At 40.8% G+C, this 20,533-nt stretch overlaps 1 protein-coding gene across 1 annotated transcript in view; it reads right to left on the reverse strand.

Annotated features, from left to right (window-relative positions):
- Positions 1 to 20,533, reverse strand: part of cdk6 (cyclin dependent kinase 6) — a 59,373-nt gene that overhangs the window by 17,423 nt on the left and 21,417 nt on the right.

Consider the following 20,533-nt stretch of genomic DNA (forward strand, 5'->3'; position numbering starts at 1 on the left):
GAGCTTAATTAGAGCTATACACAGCAATTCAGACTAAGAGAAACTGCTTTACTTCTGGCACTGAAGACTCCTTCCATAAATGTGTCCTTTCAGAAAGATTCACCATATCAATGATTATACTTTGTCAAATAACAACAGGTTTTTAACATCTCTTTGTTTTTCAGGCTTAGATTATGTGGAATGTTTGGACACACCTTCCAAATGAATAGTGTTTATTTGTATTAATTAAAAAGACACTGCATGTATTAAAGTGGGTGGCACAGTGGTGTAGTAGTTAGCACTGTTGCCTCACAGTAAGAAGGTCCTGGGTTCGAGCCCCGTGGCCGACGAGGGCCTTTCTGTGTGGAGTTTGCATGTTCTCCCCGTGTCTGTGTGGGTTTCCTCCGGGTGCTCCGGTTTCCTCCACAGTCCAAAGACATGCAGGTTAGGATAATTGGTGGCTCTAAATTGAATGTGAATGGTTGTTTGTCTCTGTGTCAGTCCTGCGATGACCTGGCGACTTGTCCAGGGTGTACCCCGCCTCTCGTCCATAGTCAGCTGGGATAGGCTCCAGCTTGCCTGCGACCCTGTAGAACAGGATAAGTGGCTATAGATAATGGATGGATGTATTAAATAATGATGGATGTTGTTTCTCTTTACTTAGTTGAGCGATTTTTGACATAATATGGATTACTACAGTTGTGGAATAGGGCTATTTACTGTATTTTTATTATTTACTGTTTGATCTCAAACTCATTAAGAAGGCAAGAAATTGCAATAATTAACTTTTGACGAGGCACATCTGTTAATTGAAAAGTATTCCAGGTGACTCCCTCATGAAGCTGGTTAAGATAATACCAATAGTGTGCAAAGCGTCATCAAGGTAAATGCAAGAATCTAAGCTATTACCTTACAGGCATTTAGCAGATGCTCTTACCCAGAGCAACATACTCAGAGCAGCCGAAGGAGCAGTTTGGGGTTAGGCACCTTGCTCAAGGGCACTTCAGCCATTCCTACTGGTCCAGGGACTCAAACCAGCAACCTTTTAGTCCCAAAGCCATTTCTCTAACCATTAGGCCATGGCTTCCCATAGTTTGGGATTATATACATTGAAACATCTCATCTCATCTCATCTCATTATCTCTAGCCGCTTTATCCTGTTCTACAGGGTCGCAGGCAAGCTGGAGCCTATCCCAGCTGACTACGGGCGAAAGGTGGGGTACACCCTGGACAAGTCGCCAGGTCATCACAGGGTTCCCTTTACTGTACTTGCGCTTAGAAACAATAACATATTAGAAGTAGCACATTAATATAAACCTGTGATCTGTCAGGGTTGTGCTGTTTGAAACTTAAGAGCTTCTGAACACAATCATATGAGGAAAAAGTACAAACTGTATTTGCTGTTAATGTATTCCAAAACACTGGCTAATTATATTTTACATTCCTCAGTGTTGATTTGGTACAACTCTTAATTTTGACAACAGGAGAATACAGCTATGAATGGCCATCATAACGTTACTCAAACCCTGCAGTCTCTTAATTCATTTGTGGCCAAAATGTTTTACAGCCTCTGACTGTGCAAACATCAAGGTCTTCGTGCAAGACCAATGTAATGGAATCAAAATAAACCCACATTTTTCATGTGTAAAAGGAGTTATTTTTAAGTGCTTTCAATTTCTCAAGTTAGTCTTCCTGATTAAGAGGAACTGGAGAGGAAGCCAGTGATGAAACATGTTGGTCTCTTTGTTGTCATGTGACTGAAACACAGGCACATGATTCATTCCAAAATAACTCCTCTCCATTATCATTCAAAATCAGACTCCATTCAGATGGTTCCTTCTTATGACTATTGGAGCGCTGGTTTGGTCCAAGTTATTCAGATCACCACTAACTCAGCAAGGACACTGATATAATGATTACGATAGCATGAGAGTCTGCATGGGTATGTCACAGTAAACAGTTTCATAAATAAGTATTATAAATCAATTGTACTTGAAAATACTTACTGTACAGTTTTGCATTGAAAATATGCAAGTTAGTTCAATATTTTAGCTTCAGTATACACTCTACACTAAAGCTAGCTATATAAGCAGCAGTAATGGAGGGGTGCTGCTTAACTTCTAGGAAGAACCACAGCTGAAGTATATCCGCTTTTCTCGGCGCTGAGAGTTTGTGGTGCAGCCTTCTATTAACACACACATACACATTCTTTTTATATGTTACACATGCTAACGTTGCTATAGTTATGCAAAACTGCCAGGTAAAGACTGTGCCTTTGTTGTATTTATTTCAAACAGAAAACTGCACTGATCAGAAGAAAGTTAACTAACGTGCTATAGATACCGTATGTTATGAGGGAATGGGGTTTGTGATCAATCGTAAACATACTGAAACTGGTGCTAAAAAAGACCTAGCAACACGTTGCAGCCATAAGCATTGTACAGTAATTTAGATTTTTTTTTCACTTGCCATTAAAAAAAAGTGGTGCAATTGTAACGTGTGACATTTATACACAACATGATTCCTGTGTTAAATGGCATGTTATCATTTGCATGACTACCGACTCAGCACAAAACACAACTCAGTGTTTATGATGAAATGAAATGAAATGAAATGAAATGAAATGAAATGAAATACAGCGAGTGTGAGGTGAAGGGAAATAAATGACCTTGTCTGCATGCCTCGTTAGCTAGTTTATATTTCTTACAATACAAAGCCACTAAGAGCAGAACTATTGAGCTGGTATTTAAAATTAAATTCCAATGTACAGTTAGGTCCATAAATATTTGGACAGAGACATTTTTCTAATTTTGGTTCTGTACATTACCACAATGAATTTTGAACAAAACAATTCAGATGCAGTTGAAGTTCAGACTTTCAGCTTTAATTCAGTGGGTTGAACAAAATGATTGCATAAAAATGTGAGGAACTAAAGCATTTTTTAAACACAATCCCTTCATTTCAGGGGCTCAAAAGTAATTGGACAAATTAAATAATTGTAAATAAAATGTTCATTTCTAATACTTGGTTGAAAACCCTTTGTTGGCAATGACTGCCTGAAGTCTTGAACTCATGGACATCACCAGACGCTGTGTTTCCTCCTTTTTAATGCTCTGCCAGGCCTTTACTGCACCGGTTTTCAGTTGCTGTTTGTGGGCCTTTCTGTCTGAAGTTTAGTCTTTAACAAGTGAAATGCATGCTCAATTGGGTTGAGATCAGGTGACTGACTTGGCCATTCAAGAATATTCCACTTCTTTGCTTTAATAAACTCCTGGGCTGCTTTGGCTTTATGTTTTGGGTCATTGTCCATCTGTATTATGAAATGCCGATTATTATTTGGCTGCATTTGGCTGGATTTGAGCACACAGTACGTCTCTGAATACCTCAGAATTCATCCGGCTGCTTCTGTCCTGTGTCACATCATCAATAAACACTAGTGACCCAGTGCCACTGGCAGCCATGCATGCCCAAGCCATCACACTGCCTCCGCCGTGTTTTACAGATGATGTGGTATGCTTTGGATCATGAGCTGTACCATGCCTTCGCCATACTTTTTTCTTTCCATCATTCTGGTAGAGGTTGATCTTGGTTTCATCTGTCTAAAGAATGTTCTTCCAGAACTGTGCTGGCTTTTTTAGATATTTTTAGCAAAGTCCAATCTAGCCTTTTTATTCTTGAGGCTTATGAGTGACTTGCACCGTGCAGTGAACCCTCTGTATTTACTTTCACACAGTCTTCTCTTTATGGTAGATTTGGATATTGATACGCCTATTAGGGTGCATCAATTGCCCTCACTTTCATAAAATCTGATGCATTTTTGTTCGGGTGTTCCTTTTCACCAATAAAGACATCCTGTAAAATTTTTTGACCATATTCAAAAGTCTAATGCACCATGAGGTTCATTTTTTGCCAAAAAATGCTTATTTTATGTTTTCGCGTAAGGTTTGAATCATAATGTTGGACTCCATTTATTGATTTCTTATGACCCAGAGATCATGTTAAGAACCTTTGCATTTAATAGGGGCTAGCATATGCATAGGCAGCAAGCTTAAAACCAGGGTTATAACATTGATAGATAATGCTAGTGACACCCTAAAATAAACCTCCAAATATTTTTAGACATTCTAGACATACTGTCTACAGTATCTAAGATATTTGGTATACTCTAGAAGGTGCCATAATGTTTCATGAAAAGTGATTGAAATTTTGTCATAAAAGTCATAAAATAGCAGCTTTTTCCATAACTTTGAGCTCCTAGTGCCACCATTAAACTTTTGAATTTTGTCAAAATATTTCACCCAGTGTGTTTTCTTACCAAAAGGAACATAAAAACAAAAATGCATCATGATCGGAGGAACTTTTCATTTTTAGGGGGCAACTGATGCACCCTAACGCCTACCTCCTCGAGAGTGTTGTTCACTTGGTTGGCTGTTGTGAAGGGGTTTCTCTTCACCATGGAAATTATTCTGCGATCATCCACTACTGTTGTCTTCTGTGGGCGTCCAGGTCTTTTTGCATTGATGAGTTCACCAGTGCTTTCTTTCTTTCTCAGGATGTACCAAACTGTAGATTTTGCCACTCCTAATATTGTAGCAATTTCTCGGATGTTTTTTTTTCTGTTTTCGCAGCTTAAGGATGGCTTGTTTCACCTACATGGAGAGCTCCTTTGACCGCATGTTTTCTTCACAGCAAAATCTTCCAAATGCAAGCACCACACCTCAAATCAACTCCAGGCCTTTTATCTGCTTAATTGAGAATGACATAACGAAGGAATTGCCCACACCTGCCCATGAAATAGCCTTTGAGTCAATTGTCCAATTACTTTTGGTCCCTTTAAAAACAGGGTGGCACATGTTAAGGAGCTGAAACTCCTAAACCCTTCATCCAATTTTAATGTGGATACCCTCAAATGAAAGCTGAAAGTCTGGACTTTATGTCCATGTCCATTATATAACTATAACTTGAATATGTTTCAGTAAACAGGTAAAAAAAACAAAATTTGTGTCAATGTCCAAATATATATGGACCTAACTGTATTTCTCAAAACCCATATTTCATGTACGCTTCACATTGTTTCCAAACTATTTTGGTCTGAAGTGCAAACTGTTAAAGATCAACTCCCGAGCAACCTTTTCCCTTTTGGCACATTACTGTATTCAAACACCATCACCAGTTACTGGGTGATCTGATGTAATCACTAACTTTTGGGCTCAGGGCTCACACATAGAAAAATGCTTTTTGTTATTTATTTGCTGGTAGGCACCTTATAAAGATATTTTAGTCTTTTTCACAATTGAAATACTTGACGCAAATGGTCTGCATTTATTAGTTTCCAAGGAGATGAAGACGACTTTATGAAGCCTGTTTTGTGGGCGAAAGTCATGGAATGTTCTGTAACACAGCCTGTGTTGTCTCTGTCTTTATTTTTACTCTGCATGTGCTTCAATGTGAGCCAATGGATTTTTGAAAATAAATTAAAAGTTAAAATGTATTGAAGTGTTAACTAATAACCAGCACCGCTTTGACAAATGTTAATTTAAGCAACTAAGCTAATTTTGTTTGGCTAATAAACTTTACTTGATTGTATCCAGTGGCAATGCATGTTTATAATAATCAGTCCAATAAAGACAATTTAAATTAAATATTTGCTTCCTCATAGTGAAAGAAACTAAATGAAACTCTGGGCTCCAATGAATGAATTGCATCTTGCATGTTTGGCCTTTTTTCTTACCCCAGGCTTTAACCTTTCATAGACCTCAGCCCACTTTAGGACTAGCATGACAACAACGTCTCTTATAATATTGCTGTGCATATACTATTGCTTTCATTCTTTGTCACCGTCACCATTAATATTTTTAGAGTTCTGTTTGTAGTTGAACATCGTATTTGTTACCTAGCTAATTGTGAACCATTCATACCAGCTAATCATTTGGATTTGAAGGGAATCAGTTATTTGTTCATAAAATAGCATCTGACTGCTCAACAGAAAATTGTTCACCCCATCATCCAAAGATTGCAAGTTCGATGATGCCACAGCATTCCGGGATTTAAACTCGCAGTCTCTCTGGGTGCTCTCTGAGTGGAAGAAGAGGTCAGATAATGCTTTCTTCCAAGTGTGCTACACTGCCCTGTGAGTGGCAGGGCAACAAAATGCCTGACTTGTCTCGGAGGGAGCACGTGTTAGCTTTCACCGTCCCCTGTTAGCCATCACCCATCCTCACCCTGTTGTGTTATAGGGCAGAGCTGGCTGGTGGGTGGGAATTGGCAGATTCCCAAACTGATGGAAAAAGATTATTTATTTGTAAAACCAAAATTCTTGTTGTATTATATGCCTTGTGGAAGTCTATGGGAGGTAAAATTTGCACCATATCTTATCACCACACACACACACACACAAAAAAGTTCACATGAGAAAAAAAATTCAAACATTAAAATGTGTGTAAAATGTTTTTGAAAAAAAAATGGCGACATTTTCCTTTATAAATGCAGTGCTTGCTTTGCATGAGGTAATGGTTTCCCTCTCTCAGGCTGGTCCTGTGTGCCGTTGGCTGCTAACTGAAGGGTCAGATAAAGCAATCCTGGCTGCCTTCAGATTAAAGAACAGCATTCTGTGCATTCCTATCTGGTGAGACGGGTGGGTTCTCTCAATTGGTCAAGCTGCATTTCCACTATACTGCACTGTACCACCTTGTACTTCAGTCATATGGTCTCATCTAATTCACTCAAGCCATTCAGTCCCCAAACTCCTCTTTTTCATCAGCCTCGTGGAATTAAAACAATAGAGACACAATGTGATTAAGAATAAGGCTGGCCTTTGGGCTTGGCCATCAGCCCGTGTTTACATTCTCTCTCTCAAAGGAAGTGAAGGATGAAAGGCCACTTCAACACAAGACCTTCGTCCACATTCTTTCAGGCCGACCTTGGACACTTTTAAAGGGACAAGTCTACTAACTTGGCAGAGGACAAAGGCCCTTCCTTAAAAATGAGCCTCCACCAATGACCTCTTTCTCAGTAAATAATAGATATTGAAGGTGATATGATTAAGGCCATGCTTGGAAGCTTAATGCTCAGTCTATTAAACTGCTTCACAGTGGTATTTATAAAAATGCTACCTTAAGCAACTTTGAGTCATGAGGGAAAATAATACAATATGAAGAAATGTGACCAAATAAAAGTGTAAAATTTTAGATGTATCTTCAGTAACCACTTTATCCTGGTCAGGGTTGTGGTGCATCCAGAGTCTATCCCAGGAACATTGGGCATGAAGTGGAAATACACCCTGGACTGAATACAAGTCCATCGTAGGGTAATATGCACACACATATTCATACCTAGTGGACAATTTAGGGCGTATTCACACCTACGTCGTTTGGTCCAGACCAAACGAACCAAATTTCCCTTGGTCCGGACCTTTTGGGTTGGTCTGAATACAAACCACCGAACTCTGGTCTGGACCAAACAAGCAGACCGAGACCGAGCTGCAAGGTCAGACTCGGTCCGGACCAAAGGAACCCTGGTGCGGATCTTTTGGAGGTGTGAAAACAGACCGGACCTAATCTGACAGTTTTGCTTTTTTGTACCTCGGGAGTTTCCGTCGTTTGTCGAGCATTATGGGAAACAGAGTCTTGACACTCCACCGCAAAGTGCAAACACTGTTTCGGTTGTCAAGGGTCGTTCAGTCACCAGTGGTAGGCGAGTACAAAAAATGAGTAGGGGGCAAACGTGGGCCGAGGAAGAAACGCGCACCCTTGTGGATATATGGGCAGATGTCCACATATCTGAGCTTTTGGAGAGAACACACAAAAATGCCGACGTGTTTGCTGTATTCAGTGAGAAAATGAAGGAGAAGGGGTTCACGCGCTCCCCAGAACAATGTCGGCTAAAAGTGAAGAAACTCCGTCAGACCTACATTAAAATCAGGGACATTCTTTCAAAAAGTGGCAGTACTAGCGACGCAAAAAAGAAATTCATCTATTGCATGAAGAGCCAGAACTGTCACAACATGATGTGCGCTCATCAGCGCTATCCTCCGTAGCCGCCTTGCCCTTTGTCGTCGTCGTTGATAAATTACTTGTACAACAGCATAGTAATCGCACAATTGTGAAAACAGTAAAAACTGGAAAAAACATAGAGCTTTGATGACATTAAAAAGAATAACAGCACGGAAAGCCTCCATGACTACTTTTGAACTTAACGCTTTGTGCGCATGTTGTCTCTGACCAATAGCTGAGTGACCTCAGGGCGCGTGGCTTTGTTGACAGATTTTGGTCCGCTTACTAAAATGTACAGTGTGAAAGCGAACTGCACCAAAATGAAAAAAATAAAAAAACATTTGGTTCGGACCAAAGCAAGTGAACTATCGAACTATCCTGGTCTGAATACACCCTTAGTGTCATCGATTCACCGACCAGTAAGGTTTTGAAGGCGTGAAGAACATGTAGGAAGCCCACACGGACATGGGGGGGACTTACAGAAGCCATTTGCATTGCCCATATTTGCATTGTATTATTCGTTAAATTGGCACAATTGATTTCTGTACATGCACAATGCAAACATGTGAGGGCAAAATAACTTTTGTCTTGTGACACTTCATTCCTCACCTCGTGTACAAACTGAAACTGTAATTATTCTCAAGCCGGAGAGTCATTCAGTACTTTTTCTCTAATCCTTTGAAATCCCATTTGCAGTAGTGACAAGTCTGTCAGGCCTGTTCAAGATGGCAGAAAGATATATGAAGTCACAAGTGAGCAAAGCATGCATGCAGAACTGTATACAGTTGAGGGGGGGGGAAAAAAACGCCCTAACTGCTGCCAAAGTATGCAGAGCTTACAGGAATGCTGTATGGGGCCCTCTCTGAGCAAACAAAGAGAGTACAGTCAGCCTCTCTTTCCCCTGCGCTACCACATCCGCACATCATTACTCGGAAAATTCCTGATATATGCTGTAATTTTTTTGCTGGTACAGGCAAAGCTTTAATATCCAGATGCTGTTGCAGCCCCTCGATCAGTCTTTCTGTTATTTTGGTCTGCTGCCAAGATGTCATCAGCAATCAATCCAAACAGAGGTAAGAGTAAGAGCTCACCACTCCCTGTGGATGACCGTTGGTGAGGGTCGCACAGGAAATACCAAATAAGAAGTTCCTCATGCATCATGCTGTGCCTCTGTTTGTATGTCTGTTTCAGTTCAGGAACCCGCCCTCTTTTTTCCTTTTTCATTTCTTCCTTCCTTCTTCTTCCTTTTTGGTATACCGGAAGAGATATCTAAACATTCCCAGAGTCTGCTGCACGTGCTCTCCTGCATGTCTTGTTTTCTTCCCCCCCCCAGCCATGCCGCTGCCTGTGTGTCTGCCCAGAGTAGAAGCACATTGTCTGGCAGAAACTGAGTTGCTGTGCTTCCCTTCGGCACAAGAACCTTCTGGAAATCTACCTTCAGTTCAAAATAAATATCTAGTTTAATCAACATTTTGATCAAAAGTAAACCTGGCTTCAAGTGAGTGCATTTAGTATAGCAAAAATCTTCATGGGAGAAATGTTTGGAGTTGTAACTCCTCTCAACAGCGTTCCAGTTTCTCAGAAGTGTAGGCATATGACAATGTTATTTAAAGTCATTACTTTTCCATTACGTCTGAGGTGCTGGGTTGAAAACTGTTTGATAGAAGGTTATTTGTACAAGCCTCACCTATTATTCTGGGTGTAACAGATACCTCATAAAGTCAAATTACCTCTCACCTGGTTCATATCAACATTTCTAAGCCTTTCACGGACGATACACATACTAAACGTTACATCCAGACAATGAGAGTCCAACCAAACTTTTGAAGATTTTGCATAAAGACTAACAATATTTGCATGCGAGTTGAAAAAACAGCCAAACCCAGGAAGCTAAATCAGGAAGACAAGAATACTGAATGTTCACTCTTCCCAGGGACTTTCAATGGTTTATATTTGAGTGCCACTGTACCATCACTTTAATGATCAGTTTACCTCCTGGTTCTGCCAAAGTTCCCAGCAGAGGTGGAGATGACACTGCCTTTCTGTTCTCATTGGCACACATCTAACTCCCCACTTCATTCTCTTTTTACTCAGCTGATGTTTCAGGGACTGGCTGCTTATACAGGAAATACCATGACTGGAATACATCTGGCCACTATAGCCGACACACAACAGCTACAGCAAAACCTTAGACAGCAAGCTCATCACTTGAAAGTAGTTTAGGGTGACCAGATTTCCCGAGTCTGAAACCGGGACACTTTTGCGCGCGACCATGCTCGTGCACGCACACCTTTTTTTTACGTAAACGTGACACTCAGAGAGGTGCTCTTATCATTTTGTTGAAGCTCACATTTATCAACATCTCACATGAAATAAAACAAACAGGCATTTTGTTATCTAGTAGCATAGTGGTATACAGATCAGTTAAATTATGGTCAGACAGCAGATTTTGTAATGGCTGAGAATAGGCCAGGCTATGTCCATAGGCCAAATTTAAACTGATTTATTTCACCTGTTTGTGAGAACACCAAGAAGAATGCACATGTAGGCTATATCTCTAAAATTGTATGCACTATAGCGTGAACTTAAAAAGTAGATATGTGACCTCAACATAGCCTAGGTCAGAATCAACCTTACTAACCATTCCCCACAACTGAATGAATAAAGCAAGATGATGTGTACAAAAGTGAACACTTTAATGGAAGGTGCAACAAGCTGTTCAACACAGCAATAATATGGCCAAACTGTCAGAATGGTATGTTAAACAGAAACAAAAAAGAGACAAGTGATTTGAGAATATATACTACGGAAGCCGAGAGAGGATATAATCCTTTTTTTTTTAATTCACCTTGTTATCCCGATATAACGACTTAATTAATTCAGGATCTCGAGAAAACAACACAACTAATTCGAGATCTCGAGAAAACAAAACCGTTATTTCATGATCTCGAGAAAACAAAACCGTTATTCCGTGATCTCGAGAAAACAAAACAATTATTTCATGATCTCGAGTAAACAGCTGAGAAATGGTTCATTCAGGTGCGCCAAGAGACTTGTGATATGCTGACTTTGGGGCTATTTCTCATTCTGTATAGACGCAACTTTGGTCATTAGAATGTCTGGAATAATCGATCACCTAATAAGGCAATATTCTGATTAGGGGTTGACACAGGGAGAGATTGCATTAAGTCTTTTAATAAGGGATAATTTCAAAATTAGTCCGCGGCACCTCCGCAGAAGACTGGCCCGGCTTCGTCTCTACCGACGGAGATACAGTGATCCAGCTGAGATCATGAAATAATTGTTTTGTTGTCTCGAGATCTCGGAATAACGGTTTTGTTTTCTCGAGATCTTGAATTAGTTGTGTTGTTTTCTCGAGATCCTGAATTAATTATGTCGTTATCTCGGGATAACAAGGTGAATAAAAAAAGATTATATGAAGGGCCTCTCACGGCTTCCGTAAATATACACTCAAACAAAACAGCAGTAAAGGAGGAGAGGGGCGACAGCCCAAGAAAGCCCCCACAGGAGCGCACAGCATTTGCAGCATAGGCTACCCAACTCAGTACAAGAACAAAACACGTACAGTGTGTGCAGTAGGCTTCGTGCGCATTGTTCTGCACCTCTCGGAGGAAGGGGTAGGTGCCCTGTAAATCTTTGGAAAAGGTACATTTTCTTTTCGGCATAATTGCTGCGGCATTACTGCTGCTAGCTGCTAGACAAAGAACATTCGCGCCAGTTAATGTTTATTTTATTGTTGCATGGCAACACGTTCTGTTGTCTGGAATAATGTGGCTAAATAAACACCCATGCCACAGGGCCAGGGGGCAGTAACCAGGAAAGTTTGTGATTCCTGTCAATTCATCAAAATAGTAAATGCAGACATTTCTCCGCTAATGATTCCCACGCTGCTCAGTCGCAAACGTCACGAGTGGCGAAAACCGGGACATATCCGTGTCCCGACAGACTTTTGTCGGGACTCGGGACACACAACCCCAAATCGGGACTGTCCCGGTAAAACCGGGACGTCTGGTCACCCTAAAGTAGTTCAAAGATTACGGGCGTTGAACAATGAATTTCTCCCAGCCACACACAAAGGTCGAAACAACCAGCATGCTCATTTCAGGATATTTAAATTATATTTTCATTTTTAGTTCAGGGACTCAAGTTTAGAAGTTGGAACAAATCTTTGTTACTCTTCTGATAGCTGGTAATAATTCTCATCAGCCTGCATTTTGTGCTGCTTTGGTATAATAACACCAGTAGGGATCCTCCTCCTTTTGTTAAACACCATGTTGGGTAGAGGTTAAATACTTCAAATCTCAAAGCCAATCAGCTCAATCTTCCTCAGATAAGTCGTTGGGTTTTTTTTAAACACGATAATCCGATATGATCTACTGCTGTTTATGTAATTTGCTAAATCATCAATTGTATCAGCCTTATTTGCATACAGAAATGGTGCTAACTGGGTGGAACTGTTATGCAGGTGCCACAGTAAACTGGCACATTTTTGCACTCAACTGCCACCAACTGCAACATGTCTGAGCAAATCTAGAAATTATGTCTATTGGCAACTAAATTAACATGAATTAGAAGTTGACGTATTTGTCATTTTGGGTTATCGCAATCCAGGTCCTATCAAACTTGATAGTCGAGATAATTTGGTTCACAGAAGTGAAGAGCCTGGTGAATGCTCGAGGAAAAACCCACAGTGTGTGTGTGTGTGAGAGAGAGAGAGAGAGAGAGAGAGAGAGAAGGCAGCAGTTAGGTTTTGCCAACATGAGGAATTCATTCCACTGGAAGAGAGGAAGGAAGCATCAGGGCCCAGAGGACCCACAGCAAAGGCTGCTGTGGAGTTTGTGGTATGCAGAAAAACAGTTGCTGGATCAAGTCTTTTTTAACACAGCACAAAACAAGCTGTATTAGGCCACTTGAGCTGCATGACACCATAAACGCCATGCAAACAATAGCAGTCTTGAATTTTTAACCCTGTAAATCTGGGGCTCTGTTGGATCCAGACTCACATTCCATACACTGGTACCAACCTACTCCTTCTTAATAGTTTTGCTGAAGTCACTGCGATTTGAAATAATAAGCTTTAAGATGAATAACTGAATAATAAGCTGGGGGGGATAGTATCCTCAAATGGAGACTGAGGTCATTTATATATTTCAGAGACACAAAAGTTCTGTTGCTGTATTGCATTGCATCAGACTCAGCTGTTTCTCTTGAGTCATCATGAACTAGAATGTTTTGAGTTCATCTTGTTTCACGAAAAAATCTTATAACATCAACCCTTCACCATACAAAAATACCTTACTTTAGTTGTTAGTACAGTTATTAGAGCTGAGTGGAAAAGCTTGCCTCTCCAAAAACAAAACACAAAAGAAGGCTTCTTTGAATGTATCATGCTCTCAAAAACATATGGCAAGTATTTTCTTAAGACACTGCTTTTCACTTGCACGTGCATTGTATCTTTTACCATTTTATGGGCAATTTTTAAAAAGTAATTTGTATTAAATATTTCATTTTAAGTTTTCATAAACAATTTTTAAATAAACAAATGATCACATTTATCTTAATTTAATTACTTAGTCATGATTATTACTTTATTTTATTAGTCATTTTTAGAATGTTTATTATATTTTTATTTTCTCTTTTAACAATTTAATTATTTTCTACTTCTTCTCTTATACTGATTTAAATGTTTTTTTTTTGGAAAGTACTTGTTCTATATTATTATTATTATTATTGCTTAACTTCTGTGTGTGTGTGTGTGTGGGGGGGGGGGGGGGGGGGGGGGAGCCAAATATACCACTTTTTTTGCAATTGATCTACAACAATTCCAAGACATTAAAACAAAGTATATCTTCCAAGAAGGCATTAATGCAAAAAAAAAAATTAAGCAAGATAAACAAAAAAAAAAAGGGAAATGTTATCATGACCGTTTCTGTCTCCAAAGTTATAACAGATAGAGTATTTTTTAAAGGCAGATTGGCCAAGTAATTTGGCAGCATTAGATGAGATTAATATTACAACTGGGAGGATCCAAAAGCTACTCAGAAGATATACAAAGATGCTGGAGATAGATATAAAGCCAAAGGGTGGACATACAGAGTATGATTTTTATATTTAGATTTATTATCATTATATTTACCCATCATTGAGGAAGGGTGTGCCACAATTTACTTATATCATTTCTTTTTATCTTCAACTGTAGCTGAGCTAAAAATAACATACACCACACATCAGAATAAACGTTTCAGGGAATATCCCTTCAGTTAATCTTTAGAAAATCTAATTTTATGAGCAACATGGTGCACATAATGTTCTCTTGGGTGCTTTCCTAATGGCTGTCATGAGACAATCCTTAAACGGACATTCCACTTTTATACCAACTCCTGCTAGAAGCTGGAATCAGTTTTCAACACGCACCATTACCTAATTCTGATCTCATAGACCAAAGTGTGTGAAAAGAAAGGGAGCAGAAGGTATATTATGACCATCATGAAGTGTGTTGCCATACAGTGCTGTAGCCTAGTAACGAGAGCAGCTTCCCCTCTCCTTCTGTCTGTACATGACCCAGGATAAACGCCAGCTAATGTATCCAAAAAGGCAAGAGGACGAGAAAGAAACATTGCTATATTTTAAGCCTTTGCCCTGAGGCTTTGTGCCGTCAATCAGAGGTGTACAATGGCCACCGGGAGAGTGGAGTCATTATAATGATCAACAATGCAGTGGTCCCACGAGATTTGTAGGGTCAGGCTAATCTCCACATCACCAGCACCCAATGGGTGGTCTGCCAGCTTACGCTCCCTCAGTCTCTCGCTGTCTCATCTACATGCTGGGAGAACGAATAAGAGCTATGAGACAACTGCAAAATGGCAGTGTTCATGCACTTTGTGAATTCTGGACATGTTCTGAACTTATTTCCTTAAAAAATGTTAAATGTGTACTATAGGTTTTCCATGAACAGGGCTGTATAATTTACTATAACCAGCTGTTAAACGTCATGAAATCAGTCCTGTATTTAATAATCATTTGACTCCACATACTCTTTTTCTCAAAGCATCTTTGGAACATTACATTTATGGTATTTGGCAGATGCCCTTAATTAGAGTGACTTACATTTATCTAATTTATACAACTAAGCAGGTGAGGGTGAAGGGCCTTGCTCAAGGTCGTCATATATATACATATATATATATATATATATATATATATATATATATATATATATAAAACACAGCTTTGGAAAAAAATTAAGAGTCCACTTCAATTTTTTATTCTTAAATCAGCATCTCTATGTATGGCAGACATTTTATTCCAGCGTCTGTGCTGGAATTCTAACACACACAAGCACACCTTGTTTTACTTAATGAGGTACTGATTAGGTGATCACCTGAACCAAACCTTATTTAACGAGGAAAAGTATAAAAACCACTGCTGTGGTCATCACTATCCTCTTGCAATAGGACCAGTTTGGATGGCAAAAACAATACTAGTAGTATTACCTTAAATTTCATAAGAACAAGGTCAAGCAGCAGACATTGGGGACAACAAAGTTACAGACTGGCAGAGGGCAAAAACAACTCTCCACTGACCAGGATGATCATCAACTCCTTTGAATGTCACTCAGCTACTGTAGAATCACATCAAATGATCTACAAAAAGAATGGCAAATTAAAGCCGCAAGCGGCCTTGACGGGCCCTCGTGCCAGCGGCCAAGGGGGGCGGGGGCATGCGTCCCCGCGAAATACCTTCCACAGCTTCTTCGGCAAGAGACATTACTCCCACAATGGCGACAAAGCACAGAATTGGACACATGGCAACAATAGGGTCTCGCACTGAACGGTGCTCGGGCCCTAATAATAATAATAATAATAATAAGTGGCGAAATATCACAGAAATTGGGTAACATGTCAGAAGCCCAATGAGTGATTTGCGTGTGAAGTATGAGCAGTTTTGAGCAATTAGAAGATTTGTTATGAATTTTTAAGCATGTAAAATTGTGCATTGAAAATTGATTGACGTATAACTTCTGAACGGTTTATCCTACGTGAAACGTATTTAGTAACTTTTGTCAGCCATGTCTGTAGATGATGTGTATCAATTTTGGTGACATTCCTATGAACGGCCTAGGAGGAGTTGCGCCGTCTTCGTGGCCATGCATTTCGCACAAAAGTGAAATTACCTCACTTCCTGTTGGGCGTGGCTAATGCATTGGCATTACATTTTTGTCCGGCTTAGTGAGATACATATGCGTACCAAATGGCATGCCACTACTACAAACTACATGGCAACCAGGCACCTTAATGCGGGAGGCCAAAATCACAACGACTTAGGGGGCGCTATAGAGGCCCTGAGGCCCGCCTGGATCTGGGCTTCTGGTTCTCAGTAGCGGTGGCAGTCTAAGAAAAAGGAGCCAAATTTCGTGCGTTGTCGACCATGGCAAGCGCCCCAATAAGGGTCTTGTAAAGAGTTTGCTTGCCAAGTTTGACAAATCAGAAGCTGCAATATCATTTTTGCCATAACCAGCACCCCCAGGGGCGAAAGTGCACAAAATTTGGCGTATATGTCAGGTGAGCTATGAAGAGTTTGCGTATGAAGTTTGATGACAATTGAGTAAATAGAAGATGAGATATAGATTTTTGAAGAATAAATGTTTTGGTTTTTCCCATGTCAGTAGGTGGCGCTATGCTGTACATGAGCGATTATGAGTTGGAAAAATAAGTGTCTACAACAGCAACGTACTATCACAAGGTAGTGGTGTGAAGGAAAAGCATTATGGAATTATTTACCAAAAACCCGTTTTGGAGCAATTGCGTCGGCCAAAAACAGCGCCCCCTATGGACGAAAATTCCCAAAATGTGGTATACATGACATGGGAGGTAGTAAGAGGGTGGCCGTGAAGTTTGACCAAATTTGAGGAAAGATTGGATTTTTTGCCCAAAAATAGCGCCCCCAGTGGCGAAATATCACAGAAATTGGGTAACATGTCAGAAGCCCAATGAGTGATTTGCGTGTGAAGTATGAGCAGTTTTGAGCAATTAGAAGATTTGTTATGAATTTTTAAGCATGTAAAATTTTACATTGAAAATTGATTGACGTATAACTTCTGAACGGTTTATCCTACGTGAAACGTATTTAGTAACTTTTGTCAGCCATGTCTGTAGATGATGTGTATCAATTTTGGTGACATTCCTATGAACGGCCTAGGAGGAGTTGCGCCGTCTTCGTGGCCATGCATTTCGCACAAAAGTGAAATTACCTCACTTCCTGTTGGGCGTGGCTAATGCATTGGCATTACATTTTTGTCCGGCTTAGTGAGATACATATGCGTACCAAATGGCATGCCACTACTACAAACTACATGGCAACCAGGCACCTTAATGCGGGAGGCCAAAATCACAACGACTTAGGGGGCGCTATAGAGGCCCTGAGCCCCGGCCAAGTTTGGGCTTTTGGTTCTGAGTAGCGGTGGCAATTCTCGGAACTGGTGCCAAATTTCGTGCGTTTTCGCCCATGGCAAGCACCCCGAAAATGGCCCAACAGCGGAGAAAAATAAAGAAGAAGAAGAAGAAGAAGAAGAAGAAGAAGATTAAAGCCGCAAGCGGCCTCGACGGGCCCTCGCGCCAGCGGCCAGGGGGGGCGGGGGCATGCGTCACCGCGAAATACCGTAAAGAGTTTGCTTGCCAAGTTTGACAAATCAGAAGCTGCAATATCATTTGTGCCATAACCAGCACCCCCAGGGGCGAAAGTGCACAAAATTTGGCGTATATATCAGGTGAGCTATGAAGAGTTTGCGTATGAAGTTTGATGACAATTGAGTAAATAGAAGATGAGATATAGATTTTTGAAGAATAAATTTTTTGGTTTTTCCCATGTCAGTAGGTGGCGCTATGCTGTATATGAGCGATTATGAGTTGGAGAAAAAAGTGTCTACAACAGCAACGCACTATCACAAGGTAGTGGTGTGAAGGAAAAGCATTATGGAATTTTTTACCAAAAACCCGTTTTGGAGCAATTGCGTCGGCCAAAAACAGCGCCCCCCATGGACGAAAATTCCCAAAATGTGGTATACATGACATGGGAGGTAGTAAGAGGGTGGCCGTGAAGTTTGACCAAATTTGCGGAAAGATTGGATGTTTTGCCCAAAAATAGCGCCCCCAGTGGCGAAATATCACAGAAATTGGGTAACATGTCAGAAGCCCAATGAGGGATTTGCGTGTGAAGTATGAGCAGTTTTGAGCAATTAGAAGATTTGTTATGAATTTTTATGCATGTAAAATTTTGCATTGAAAATTGATTGACGTATAACTTCTGAACGGTTTACGCTACGTGAAACTTATTTAGTAACTTTTGTCAGCCATGTCTGTAGATGATGTGTATCAATTTTGGTGACATTCCTATGAACGGTCTAGGAGGAGTTGCGCCGTCTTCGTGGCCATGCATTTCGCACAAAAGTGAAATTACCTCACTTCCTGTTGGGCGTGGCTAATGCATTGGCATTACATTTTTGTCCGGCTTAGTGAGATACATATGCGTACCAAATGGCATGCCACTACTACAAACTACATGGCAACAAGGCACCTTAAAGCGGGAGGCCAAAATCACAACGAGTTAGGGGGCGCTATAGAGGCCCTGAGGCCCGCCTGGATCTGGGCTTTTGGTTCTCAGTAGCGGTGGCAGTCTAAGAAAAAGGAGCCAAATTTCGTGCGTTGTCGACCATGGCAAGCACCCCAATAAGGGTCTTGAAAAGAGTTTGCTTGCCAAGTTTGACAAATCAGAAGCTGCAATATCATTTCCGCCATAACCAGCACCCCCAGGGGCGAAAGTGCACAAAATTTGGCGTACATGTCAGGTGAGCTATGAAGAGTTTGCGTATGAAGTTTGATGACAATTGAGTAAATAGAAGATGAGATATAGATTTTTGAAGAATAAATTTTTTGGTTTTTCCCATGTCAGAAGGTGGCGCTATGCTGTACATGAGCGATTATGAGTTGGAAAAATAAGTGTCCACAACAGCAACGTACTATCACAAGGTAGTGGTGTGAAGGAAAAGCATTATGGAATTATTTACCAAAAACCCGTATTGGAGCAATTGCGTCGGCCAAAAACAGCGCCCCCCCATGGACGAAAATTCCCAAAATGCGGTATACATGACATGGGAGGTAGTAAGAGGGTGGCCGTGAAGTTTGACCAAATTTGAGGAAAGATTGGATTTTTTGCCCCAAAATAGCGCCCCCAGTGGCGAAATATCACAGAAATTGGGTAACATGTCAGAAGCCCAATGAGTGATTTGCGTGCGAAGTATGAGCAGTTTTGAGCAATTAGAAGATTTGTTATGAATTTTTTAGCATGTAAAATTTTGAAGTGAAAATTGATTGACGTATAACTTCTGAACGGTTTATCCTACGTGAAATGTATTTAGTAACTTTTGTCAGCCATGTCTGTAGATGATGTGTATCAATTTTGGTGACATTCCCATGAACGGTCTAGGAGGAGTTGCGCCGTCTTCGTGGCCATGCATTTCGCACAAAAGTGAAATTACCTCACTTCCTGTTGGGCGTGGCTAATGCATTGGCATTACATTTTTGTCCGGCTTAGTGAGATACATATGCGTACCAAATGGCATGCCACTACTACAAACTATATGGCAACCAGGCACCTTAATGCGGGAGGCCAAAATCACAACGACTTAGGGGGCGCTATAGAGGCCCTGAGCCCCGGCCAAGTTTGGGCTTTTGGTTCTGAGTAGCGGTGGCAATTCTCGGAACTGGTGCCAAATTTCGTGCGTTTTAGCCCATGGCAAGCGCCCCGAAAATGGCCCAACAGCGGAGAAAAATAAAGAAGAAGAAGAAGAAGAAGAAGACGGAAGAATAATAATAGTGAACTCTTACAAGAACAATAGGGCCTTCGCCCTATAGGGCTCGGGCCCTAAATAGTGAACTCTTATAAGAACAATAGGGCCTTCGCCCATTCGGGCTCGGGCCCTAATGACAGCTGAGGTTAAGGGCACAGCAAGGACAGTTCAAAACAGGTTCCTTCGGGTGGGGTTGAAGTCATGCAAAGCTAGAAAAACACCATCAATGAGAAGCAAAGCTGAGTCAGGATGAGGTTTGCTAAAGACCATAAGGATTGGATTGTAAAGGACTGAAGTAAGGTCATCTTCTCTGATGAGTACGATTTTCAGCTTTTCCCATCACCTGGTTGTTTAATGGTTAGATGGAAGCCTGGAGAGACCTACAAACCACAGTGTCTCGCACCCATTGGAAAAATTAGTGGAGGATCGATGATGATCTGGGGGTGCTTCAGCAAGGCTGGAATAAGGCAGATTTTTGTTTGTGAAGGACACATGAATCAAGCCATGTCCAAGGTTATTCTAGAAGAAAACTTGCTTCCTTCTGCTCTGACAATGTTCGCTAACTCTGAGGATTGGGTTTTCCAGCAGGACGATGCTCCATGCCACACAGCCAGGTCAATCAAGGTGTGGACAGAGGACCACAAGATCAAGACCCTGTCATGGCCAGCTCAATCTTCAGACCTGAACCCTATTGAAA

This window comes from Neoarius graeffei, chromosome 16 (genome assembly GCF_027579695.1).
Source record: "Neoarius graeffei isolate fNeoGra1 chromosome 16, fNeoGra1.pri, whole genome shotgun sequence".
Lineage (NCBI taxonomy): Eukaryota > Metazoa > Chordata > Actinopteri > Siluriformes > Ariidae > Neoarius > Neoarius graeffei.